At 47.0% G+C, this 12784-nt stretch overlaps 1 non-coding gene across 1 annotated transcript; it reads left to right on the top strand.

Moving 5' to 3' along the window:
- Window positions 11808–11879, top strand: TRNAF-GAA. The gene has a single exon. It is a non-coding gene; the product is annotated as a tRNA-Phe (tRNA).

The raw sequence follows: 12784 nt of genomic DNA, 5'->3' as shown, positions 1-12784 counted from the left end.
CGTTTATTGAAAGCCTGCTAGGGGACCCGGGCTTCAAGGCGGTTTCCCATATATGTCATTCGCACAACAGTTCTCTGAGGCAGGAAATACTATCTCCATTTCACAGCTAGGAATACTAAAGCTCTGAAGTTGAAAAGCTTATGTGCTCCTGACTGTCTGAGATATAGATCTGGATGTGGCTGATTCCACAGACCGGTCAGTTTTCACATCACTGTCATTATCAACTTCCCCATCTGAACAACCACCAGCAACATCACTGTCATCATCACCATCATCGTCAACCTTACCAAGAGCGTGCGCATCGTTATCACTGTCAATACCACCAAAGTCTCCGTCTACCTCATCTACGACATCCCGTCAATGGCCCCATGATCACTGGCAGCTGGGGAACAGTCTGATAGGTAACCGGGCTTAGGGGAAATCAGATCATCTCTCTCAGCTTCAGCTTCCTTATCTATAAAGTGGGATAATCGTATTTCCCTCAGAAGGTAGGAGAGATGCTAACATCAGTCTTCTGCTTCCTGCATCCTACTGAAACTGTTCTTCTCGAGATCATCAGTGACCTCCACAACTGTCGTCACAATACTCCTTCCCCTTGGGGAATTGAAGGCAACTGACCACTTCCTCTTCCTTTGCTTCTCCTAGTTTTTATGACACTCACTTCTTGGGTTTCCTTTGAACTCACCGATTCCATCGCTTCTCGGCCTTTTGGCTAAGATCAAGTGTAGTATCTGAACTCACCGATTCCTCCTCTTTTGCTGGCTCCATTTCTTCTACTGGACCTCTAAATGTTTGAATGTTCCAAAGCTTGGATCTAAGCCCCATACTGTTTTCATCCAAATTCTTCAAGGGCTTCCTCCCTGGTCCATGCAACCATCGTGACCCCCTGGGGAACACTACAACGACCCTCACATGATCAGGGGACAGCCAAGGAAGTGGACCCTAGGGTAGGCGCTGGAGCCCCTCTGAGGAAGGAAGACCCCTTCCCAGGTCCATCGGGACTAAAAGCAACCTTCTCAAGGAGGAGTTGTAGGGCTAATCCTGAGCAGAAGTGTTTGCAGGTAGTTTGAGTGGCCTCTGCCTCTCAAATCCACATCCTTTTGACTTTACTTGCTTATTCAGTATGCATTGTCTCAGGAGATCAGAGCCCTTGGGCTCCTTCCTCCCCCAGACACGTCCACCCTGAGATGCCAGGCACAGAACCTCTTAGAAAGCGGCCCCCACCATCCAGGGGGCGGGGCTTCCCATTTAGGAGAGAACTCAGCAGAGAGCTAGAGACCCCCAGTTGAGTGGCTGGGGATATTCACCAGGACTCTTTCCTGGAAACTCTGAAATAGCACCCCTTGGGGGGCTACTGTTTCCACCCACACGTTGGCCCTATCCTGAGACAGATGGTCCCCATTGGGCTGTTCTCATGCAAATGAGAAGAGGTATGCTTTTAGGGCCTCTTGGCCTCAGGAGCATGATGGATCCGATGCCAGGAGAAGCAGATTGCCTACCCCTTATTTTGGGGGCTGTGGGTGGATGGCTTTGAGAGAAGCTCTCTTCCAAGAATGTGTTTTCCCTTTCATCTTCAGGACGTGATGCACTTCACTCTGCTCTTTTGAGGCTGACGTGAGTGGGAGAGCGGGGGTAACACCTGGCTGCCTCTGCCCTCACCACTCACTGAGATGGAGGGTGGCTAAGTCACTTTTGGCCTCATCCTTTGAGCCCTTTGCTTAGGGCTGCCCCACTGGAAACACTATTGTCTGCTCCCCTCAGCCAGATTATTATTATTCCTAAAATGGCTTGGTGCTGTTGGGCCATTCCCTGGCTGTAAAACAATCCAAAATCTCTCGTCACTCCTGGAATAACGTCCCTGGCTTCAGTTTCACCTTCAAGCTCCCTACAGTTTGGCCTTCATCAGCTTTTCCAACCACATCCCTCGTTCCTTTTCCACCAAGGTCTTCCCTCCAGGCAGACAGTCTGCCTCCCTTCACAGAGGGCGCTGGCATCACAGCTCTCCCCACACCAAACTGTGGTTAAAAGGCCCTCTCCCATCCCCTTCTTATCTGTCTAAACTTCTTGTTTTCCCAGATCTCAAACTTTGGTCCTGCCCCCTCCTTCCTTGGACCCTTTACTCATTCACTCCTGGCCCCACTGGACCACCCATGCCTTCCATGGGTCAGTCTGACCACCTGTGACTTCCCCATTGAGGAGGGTTATTTACAAAGGGGCCATTTACCAAGGTGCTGTCAGGGATGGGAGAATCACAGCGGGTTTTACAGTTACCTAGGGCTGGTCACAGTTGGGCTATTGCCATTCCTAGGCCTGCAGAAAGGAGGGGAAGCTGCTCACAACACTTGCAAGGGGGGAATCCCACGAAGAAAAAGGGATTGTGAGTTTCCAGAAGAGAGGCAGTCTGCTGGGGGAGAGCTCCTGGGGAGTGAGGAGGAGACTGAACACTTAGACCTCAGCCTTCACTTTCCAGCCTCCTGCTGGGGCTTGCTGTTGGCTGAGGCCATGAAGAATCCAGAGGGCAAGGGCGCCCATCCTGTAGTCCCCATGAGCGCCCCCCAGGACAGGCCACTGAGTGGGAGGGCAGAGAGGAGCCTGGACTATGCTTTATACCTTAGACTTCCAATGGGTAAGTGGTGAGAATGTTGAAAGTTATGAAGAGAAAGTTTCTTAAGATCAAGCTGTTCAGCTTCACTTTACAGATGGGAACATGGAAGCCCAGAGAAGATTGATGCTGGTCTGGGACCACACAGTAAAGGAGTGTCAGGTATGAGCTCAGAGCGAGTGTGAGCCTCATAGTTCATTAATAAGTTGGTTCCTTGGAATCACTACATAAAAAATTACATTATAGGTTTCTGAGTTGAAGTCTTACTGGCTGCAATGGCCATGCTTGGTAACCAGTGAGATGCCCTAGTTGAGGGGGTTCTGTTTTTAAGGAGTGGTTGACAGCTCCCAGGGAAGAGATTCATCATGAAGGGAGAGGTCATTAGCAATGCCTTTGACCCAGCTGTAATTCTCAAGCCTGTTCCATACCTTGCTCCCGGGACACATACTTGAGTCCCATGGAGGATAGTAGGCTTGTGTGTGTGTGTGTGTGTGTGTGTGTGTGTATTTTACAGAGAGGGCTCTGCAGTAGAATGTGATGGAGCTGTTCCATTAAATTCTGAGACACCTTGAATCCCAAGCTGTGCTGCCTTGGGACCCCTACGAGAGTATACCCCACGAAACAGAGAGAAGACCATCTTTTATCCCAATATACCTCACTTTGTTTTAACTCTCCACCCAATTTCCCTCTACTTGTTAATGAAAAATTAAAGTAATTGTAGTGTTTCACAATTCTGAGACATTCATATATATTACTCTTTTACACAACATGCTTGTGATAGAGCCAGGGCAGGGATTATTGCATCCAGTTGTCTGATGAGGAAATGAATTCAGGGAGGTCAAATAAATGGTCCAAGCTCCCAAATGTGGAAAGTGATGGAACCAAACAGCGGACTTGACTCTGAAGACCAGGCCCTTTGGATGGGACCACATCTGGTCCCCTCCCTCCACAAACACTGCTTTTTTTCCCTGTCTTCTCCCATTTTTCTTCTTCCTCCTTCTTCAGCTCTTCCTTCTCATCTCCATCCTCTTTTCCCCATCTCCCCCTCTCTCCTTTTTCTGAAAAGACAAACTTCTCTCCAGTCCGGTACACCCAAAGCATTGTTTCAGGGACTTTCTTGCTTGTTTCTTAATAGTACGAGTGGCTACGTGGATCTCTTTATTGGCAGACCCTCTGCCTCCATGGGGAGAGCAACTAACTGGGTGCCTTTCTGCTTCTTGTACCCACCAAAGTGTTGTTCGCAGACAGTACACAGAAATTACAAGCAACGTCAGTCGTTAAGCAATCTTTCCTTGAAACAATTAGATTCTGACATCTGCTTACTCTTTAATTATCTTCTGACTGAGGAAATGGAAAAGTTGACAAATAGTTTAATCCAACAAGAGTCAGGTTCCTTTTCTTTTTTCTGTCTTTGTAAACGTGTTTACAGAGCACCGATCTGCCAACCTCTCCTAGCCTCTCTGGGGCACTGGCAAAAAAACATAGACAAATATTTATATTCCATGAACTCAAGATGGTTTTCATATTGTTTCCATGTTTAACTGATTTCGAATGAACGACAATGGTCCTTAATGTGGTTTACAAGAATTTGCCATTAATTTTCACTTAAAATTGGATCCAGCTGGTAGGTATGCCTACCCTTTATTCCAGTTCTTAATGATTTGCCTTCCTAAAACATGGGCTGCTTCCCACTGGCTGATTGGCACCACAGCTTAGTGAGGACATCCGTCTCCTATTACATGTGAACAAAACTGAAGTTCAGCAAATTGTTCCTATTTCAGAGCTTCTTGCACACTGATTTGAGGCAGGCGACTGGGGAAACTCAGTGAAGGCCGTGAGAGTGAGCCTGACTTGGCACACCATCTATCCCTTCCTGGCAGCGAAGATGTTGGCTCCGGCTCTCAGCGGGAGGCAGGGTGGGGTTGCCCGGGCATGTAGGAGAGGTTCAAGGTCTCAAAGCACTTTAAAAACTTCCTGTTGCCTTTCTAGCTTCGTTTTTGAGTGCCTCAGTGTGATGTCCTAGGTTCTTTGAGAGGTTTCAAGTTTTCCTTCCTTTGGTCTGAAGCTCTGATGTAAATGGTGGAACAGAGATGGACCTGGACAAAAAGAGAAGAGTTGAGCCAGAGGAACAGGATTCTGCACTGTGGGGATGTCATTTAACCTTGGTGGGATTCAGTTTCTGTTGAATCAGTGTGACTAGATCATTGCATATTTTTGTAGGGTATAAATGTTGAATTGGTTGGCAAGTTGGGAGAATAGCCTTAAAAGGGAGGTAAGGTCCACCTATGAATAAAGTATGGTGGGAGTGGGTAGGAAGTAGGTTTCATGTTTATATTAACTCCAAGAGAAAGAGTGAGTTCCTGGGGTACATCATGAAAGACGAAGCAGCTCCTTCTGAACTCAGTGACAAAGCACTCCCTGACTGGTTGGCAATGTCTGCCCTGGTTGCTGGGAATGGAATGGCAGCACCCATGCCAAGTATTCACCATTCGTGGACTGGATGAGCTTCAGAGGACCTTTGATTCTATTTTTGTGATAAGGAATAATTGCTAACCTCTCTCTCTGGAGACTGAGATCTAGAGAGCCAGACAATGAGGCCTAGAGCAGTGCTTCTCAAATTTGAATGTGCACACTTGAATCTCGTCAGAAAAGAATCCATAGGTCTAGGGTAGGGCCTGCATTTCTAACCATCTCCTGGGTAATGGTGATGCTGTTGGTCTGGGGGCTGCACTTTGAACAGTGGATCCAAGGCAGCGCTCTGGACCTGTGGCCGTGCCCCTTCACTGCAGCCTTAATGGCTTCCACGTGCAGCCGACGTTCATTAAGCACCTTCTGTGTATATGCTCCTTTCCAAGGATTTTTCACAGATCATTTAATTTATTCCTTCAGACAGCCTTTTGATGTTGGATAGATTATTTCCCACCCACTTTTTCTTTTCTTTTTTGAGTTTTAAGTTACTTTGCAGGTGCAGTGGGTTTTACTGCTTAGCCCAGGGTCTATATACGGCAGAGCTGGGACTCACCCCTGCGCATACCTGGCCCTTTGAGGACCTAACACAGAAACGTAATCGTAGGACTAATGGTGCGAGTGCCCTGAACTCAAATGGGGCAGCTCTTGGGGCTGTGCTAGGGTATTGGCCTGATGCCAAATGTGCCCTCAGATCACAGAAAGCCAAGCTCTGCCTCGGTGACTGCTGGCTCCACCATTGTCGACGGTCATTAAGGCTGGCAGGAAACATCCCGTGATCCTGGGTTCCTGGGAAAGAGCCCTCTTTGACCTTATGAGGGTTTTGGAGCCAGACAGACCCAGGTCGGAATCTAGCCATATTATTTGACCTTGAGCAAGCTGCTAAACCTCCCTGAGTGAAGGGCCTCTCACTTGTTAAAAGAGGATGGTAAACATGCTTGCCTTTCAAAGTTGTTGGGAAGACGGAAATTAATAATGCAGTAAAGTGGATGATATGGTGCATAGTGCAGATAGAATACTCAATTTCCCCCTTTTGCCCTTCTGAAAACTGTGATGGCTTAATTTTTGCTATTCACTGCACAAATAGAACCATTTTAGATTCTTTTTCAATGCCGTGGCGTTACCTGTAAAACTGGGTTCAAAGTAGAAGTTTACTGTGGCACCTCACCCACATACAATAAAACAGGAAATTGTATTAAGCACTAAATACCATTTTTTTCCTGTAGAACAAAAAAATAACTATTTAAACAAACATCAAAACTTATACTCTAAAGTAAAACATGTCAGCACCGCGAGATACTCAGTCAACACAGACAAATTTGAATATGAGAAGCAAACGAACGTCTCCGTCGTGACATTAGCAAAACCATTGACAAATTTCGCAGCTTCTGCTGTCTTGTGAGTGCTGTTATTTCTGTTAAACTTTGTTGTCACAGTGTTCCTTAAATAGTTTTTAATTGGTTTTCATTTGGAGAAAGAATGTTCTGCTTAAGATACAGGGGCAGGGATTGTCAAAAATAAAAGGAACAGATAATATTCTATGGAAAAACTTGTAGACATGCCGTACCATTCTTTATACTCCCTCGGCAAATACGTGGATGTTTTCAGTTTTGTTGATTTCACTGGTTAATGATTTTTCACAAAGCAGTGCTTTAATTGGTAATGCTTCTAATGGGTCACTGGGACATTTATTTTTCACCTTCTGTGTGTTCTTCACTGTGGACTTTTCACCCATGTGAATTAATCAGCATAGCAGAAAAAATGCAAACAAGTCAGCCATTGCATTTAGCCGTGAAATTTTAGGTCTATTTAGGTAATTAAGGTTATCAATTAACTTGTGGGAAAAGGATAAGCCTTATAAGTGAGTGAAAGTCACGTTCAGTCGTATCCAGCACTTTGTGACCCCCATGGATTATACAGTCCATGGAATTCTCCAGGCCAGAATACTGGAGTGGGTAACCTTTCCCTTCTCCAGGGGATCTTCCCAACCCAGGGATCAAACCCAGGTCCCATGCATTGCAGGCGGATTCTTTACCACCTGAGCCACAGGGAGAAGCCCAAGCCTTATAAGATCTTTAAAAAACATTGCTGACAATCAAAGTACCCTCATGGCAACACTCAGCAAATAAACAGGTGGAAGCAAATGATGCAGAAATCTTGTTATCATGGTATTTTGGCACAATGTCAGCCAAAGTAGTCTTTCTTCGTTTTTTAAATTTGAGAAATACAGTCAGAATTTTCTCACTTGTCTTTTAAGATATTATCCTAGTTCTGTATGTATGAATTCATGATTCCGTTAAGGAATTCTGCGTCCTTTCAGGTAAGGGAACAGTGGTAACTCTGCTAGCCATGTCTCTGCAAATGCCAACTCAGGTGCCCTCATTCTGTTAGCTATGAAGGCAGCAGAGGTCACTATGCTTTCCTAGGAACTGCTGTGAAAGTGAATGTATTTGTCGCTCACTCGTGTTTGACTCTTTGCGACCCCATGGACTGTAGCTCGCCAGGTTCCTCTGTCCATGGAGTTCTCCTGGCAAGACTACTGGAGTGGGTTGCCATTTCCTTCTCCAGGGGAACTTCCCAACCCAGGGACTGAACTCAGGTCTGCTGCACTACAGGCAGATTCTTTACCATCTGAGCCACCAGGAAAGCCCAGGAGCTGCTAAGTATGGCAGAAGAATAGCCCTAGACTCATTACATGTAGCGTTTCAGGCATGCCACACTCTGTTCAAATGGCATCTGGCATAAAATATGTATTAGAAACATTTTTTTCCAAACTGAAGTAGACCTGAATTATGCAGGGGAGAATTGACAAGTACAGTGATCACGGTGATCTATCTCCACTTAGGTACTATGTAATGTGTTCTTGCATTTGCTTAGCCAATAAGAAACAAAGAGGCAGGATTTGAATGTTCCCGTCTAACAGACTGAAGTGTATATTTATGACTCCATAGGTAATTGGCTACGGGATAGATAAGCTTGAATATTAATGGGATTTTTCTTATTTGATTGTCATGGAAGCCAGAGAGGAAATCTACTCAACTAGAGCTTTGTTTATTTACCAGTTGTGCCACGTGTATATAAAAGCCATAGTTGTGTGGTCACTCAGCTACATCATGAGACTCTTAGAGGGCTGGTTCCATGAAAACTTTCAAAGCACAAGGGGCCTTGAAATGGGGCCTTATCCTAGTTTGACACGGGTCCCTTGGTTTCCCACTCTCACAGTTCTGACTCCTACGATGAAAGCCTCCCTTGCCTGGTGGAGCAGCTCCAGCTCCAGCTCCCCTGACCCAGCGTCCCTCTCCAGGGCCTCGCTAGCAGGACGTTGACTGTTTCGCCTCTATTCCTCTGTCTGGTCTTCTGTTTTCTGAGTTTCTCTTCTTTGCTGCATCAATCCTGCTTATCCTTTAAGACACAGCTGCTGCTGCTGCTGCTGCTGCTGCTGCTGCTAAGTTGCTTCAGTTGTATCTGACTCTTAGCGACCCCATGGACTACAGCCTACCAGGCTCCTTCATCCATGGGATTTTCCAGGCAAGAGTACTGGAGTGGGGTGCCATTGCCTTCTCCGCTAAGACACAGCATAGACCCTGTATCAGTCAGGGTCCTGGCAAGAAACTGACAGATGATGTATCAGACAGAACAATTGATGAGCGCTAAAGAAGGGACCATTTAAGGGGGTGGCTTGGGCTCAGGGGAAGAACAAGAGCTACTGCAGCCCTTGGGGTGTGCTGGCAGCTGGGAGCTGCTACCATCCTTGGCTGGAAGGGGCGAGAGGAGGGAGTGTTTACTGGAAGCACAAGAGAAGCTGGGCTGCAAGTACGACTCACACCTTCACTAGAGGAAGCTGGTCACTGCCAGCACTCCACCCAGCAGAGAGGAAGCCAGAGGGACGTGGAGACCTGCTCTGCTCTTCTGCGCTGCTGTGGTGCAGCGTGGTGGTGGAGGAAGCCAGGTCCTCCATGCTGCCTTCAGAGGTCAGAGCAGGGCGGAGGAGGCTGGAGCCTAGCCAGGGAGTGCCCTCTCCCTCTCCCAGGGGAATCTAAGCCAAGAGGTGGCTCTCTTGTCCCTGCCCGCCCAGGAGCATGTTTGCCCCTGGAGGAACTGGAACACCTTTTAGTATTTTCAGTGTATGCTGTCTCCCCACTTATGCCCTGACATGGGCACCTTCACTTATCCTTTGTGCTTTTCTCATATGGAAGCAACCAAACATCCTGGGATTTCTTGGTCACATCAGTTTTGAGTGTTCTGTTCCTTTGTTGCCTGCCCAGGGCATCTGGACCTGGGCCTAGGATGTTGGTGGATATTCAGGTAAGGCTGAAGATTCTGAGGGTCCTGGGCCTGGTTTGGGGAACTTTCACCAGACAGCAGGAAACCAGAGGACAACTATTGGTAGAGAGAAGCTAAAGTTCAACTCAGGAGGAGCAGCTGGTGTGAGGTGAGTGGGGAGTGTCACCAAAAGCCAGGGATCAGAGAGAGGGGTTGAAATGGGATGCTGAGTTGGGGACACAGGGCCAGGGGGTACCTGAGCAAGCAAGTCACCATCAGGGCGACATCAGGAGGGGTGGGGAGGAGGTTTGGATGCAAGTTTGGAGACGGGGCCAGAGCTGTAGTCTAGACCTTGATATTAAATATGGCAGCCACTGGCCATGGGTGGCTATTTCCATTTAAATTAACTAAACTTTACTAAAATTAAAAATTCAGTTCCTTGGTCTCATTAGACACATTTCAAGTGCCCTACCGTGTTGTTCAGTGCAAGTTAGAACATTTTCGCCATCATAGAATTTTCTATTGTACAGCCTGCTCCAGAAGGTCCTGGAGATTTTAGGGTCCCAACAATGCCAACCCCTCATAAACCTGTCTGTTTGCTTTGATCTGTTCATATCTGTCTTACTGTCACACAGACCTGTTTCAAATCTTCACTTTGCTAGTGAGTCAGCACTTGATGAGGCTAGAGTTTTTTCATCTAGAAAATGAAGATAATAATAGAGGGCTAACTTGACTGAGGATTGAAAGTTGTCTTAAATGGTGAGATGTGCTACGTGAGCTGTTTAATAAATTTCCGTTCCCAAGCTCCCTTGCGACGACAATGCTGTTAAAATCGTTAAGAGCTTCGTTTATTAAGATCTGTTTCTGCTGGCGCTGTGCTAAACAGTTTATTGTGATTGTCTCACTTAATCCGCACAATAACTCTGTAGGCAGATAGCATCATTGTTCCCATTTTGCAGATAAGGAAATGGAGCCTCAGAGAGATGAAAGCATTTGCCTGATATCACGCAATGGTGAAGCTGAGTTTCTGTGTGCTTGGTTAAAACTGCCACACATTGTTCTTTGCTGTTTCCTATGTCTTATCTAACCAACCAGGCTGCTAAGAACATCATCTTGGGCTTCATTTGAATCCTGCTTCAAGCTAGCAGGAGCCCAGACTGGTGCTTGGTTGTTAATTGGCACATCAATTTTGATAAACTGTAATAAAAACATTGATAATTTCTTCAGCCCTGATTATTGACTTTAACATTCTCGCCTCCACGGCTGTCTTGAAAACAAATCCAGGAACGCTCAATCTTTGTCTTTGATTAAGAGCAGAGCCGGTAGAGGACTAAAATCCAGGAGATTTTAGGAGCACCATGACCTTGGATGCAGAGGGAAGAGATTAGTTCTTGTCTGAGGAGACTTGAAAAACTCAGAAAGGAAGTACTGAGACCATGCCTGGCTTTTGACTATAAGCAGCTAGAAAGTAGAATCTCTGTCCTGGAGAAATCATTTGTACGCTTGGAATTTCAGGTTCTTTAACTGAAAGAGACTAAGCCCTCCCTGCCCTGTGGGTAGTCTTGAGGACTGAATGGGAATTTAGGACCCGTAGCACAGGAAGGTCCTCGGTAAACATGCCTTGTTCCCACTCCAGATAGCTTCCTGGTCACCCTGATCTTTCTGTTAGTGAAAGGGAAGGAACTCATTGTCTGCACCACACATGTTCAAGGAAACTGAAGTTGTGTCCTGGGAGTTATACAACTGATGTTAATTTCTACCTTGATTGGAAAGTCTCTTCTTTCTTCCTTAATTTACTAAGATGAACTAGAACTGCAGAGGGACAGACTCCCAAACCTCTTCACACCTCCCAGCCTCCCCCAGAGTTGGATCCTGGCTTCCTACCTCCCTGGTGACCACACGGTCTGCTGGCCAGCCACCTGGATGATGGTACCGGGAGGGAGGCACTGAGATGGTTTAAAGGATAGAGAACAACACGTGAGAACCCATTTAGGACTGGGGTAGTGGGGAGGTGATGAAGACTGGGAGGCTCCCGAGGCAGTGAATCCAAGTTCCTCTGCAGCCTGAAGTTAGTGACATCAGCCTGAAGAGAAACCTCGGTTCACTGGTTTCTCCCCACCTCCTCCTCCAGTCTCTCAACAGGTTATTTCCTCTGGTGAATCCCACCATGAGCTGTTTTTCCCTGGGCTATTATTTGGGGTCTGTGGGGGAATTCTGACTACCCTGGCTGGGAGTCACCACATTGTCTGAAAAGACCATGTTGACTAAGTGTTAGGTTCAGTGACATTATCTCCAAGCAGGTCGGGTGTGGCAGCTTGGTGTGGGAAGTTCTGATCTTAGACTCAGATTTCCCTGGTCTCCAGTCTTGGCTCTAGTAAAAGCTGGGTGTCAGCTGGGCAGGTCCTTCAGCTCTTTGATATTTTGGAGCACCAGCTCTGTACTGCAGGTTCACAGAAGCTATACCTTCTATTGGGCTTCCCTGGTGGCTCAGAGGTTAAAGCATCTGCCTGAAATGCAGGAGACCCAGGTTCAATCCCTGGGTCGGGAAGATCCCCTGGAGAAGGAAATGGCAACCCACTCCAGTACTCTTGTCTGGAGAATCCCATGGAGGGAGGAGCCTGGTGGGCTAGAGTCCATGGGGTCGCAAAGGGTTGGACACGACTGAGCGACTTCACTCACTTCACTATACCTTCTATTCTCACAAGCCTGATGTGGGTGATAGTATTCCCTTTTTACAGATGGTGAAATTGAGTCTTTTGGAAGCAAAGTGGCTTTCTCTCTCCTTCCTTCCTCTCGTCCCTCCTCTCCTTCCTTCCCCTTCCCTCCCTCCCTCCCTCTTTCCTCCCCTCCCCTCCTTCTTTCTTCTCTTTTCTTTAATTTTTACTGGAGTATAGCTGCTGTACAATATAGTGTCCTTTTCTACTTACAGCACAGTGAGTCAGCTGTAGCATACGTATGACCCCTCTTTTTTGAATTTCCTTCTCTTTAGGTCACCACAGAACGCTGAGTAGAGTTCCTCATGCTATACAGTAGGTTCTCATTAGTTATTTATATCTTATTATACCCCTCCTCTTCTTGATCACTCTATCACTCTTCCGGATGTGCTTTGAGTGCCTGCTAGTTCCACCTACATCATTACCTTTAAATATACTTTTGAGTTCCAAGACCCCTACTTGGGCTACTTAATGGTCTGTGCCTGAGACACGCTCCCTTGGCTGCAGGTCAGCTTTGTTCTCCCCAGGGAGTGGGATGGCGCTCATAGGAAGGCAGTCCTGTCCCCTCTGCACAATCAGGCATGGGTGCTCACAGCCATCTGCGTTGCTTCCCACCTGACTGTGGACCCCTGTCCAAAGTTCTACATCCCCCATGGCAGAGAGACCCTGTGGTAAGTCCCTCATGGAGCTATGGCCCCTGGTGTGACTGCTGGTTTTCACCAGGCTTGACCATCACCCA

Source organism: Capra hircus, chromosome 10 (assembly GCF_001704415.2).
Source record: "Capra hircus breed San Clemente chromosome 10, ASM170441v1, whole genome shotgun sequence".
Lineage (NCBI taxonomy): Eukaryota > Metazoa > Chordata > Mammalia > Artiodactyla > Bovidae > Capra > Capra hircus.
The sequence above is the reverse complement of the archived record's forward strand: the minus strand, read 5'-3'. Positions and strand labels throughout refer to the sequence as shown.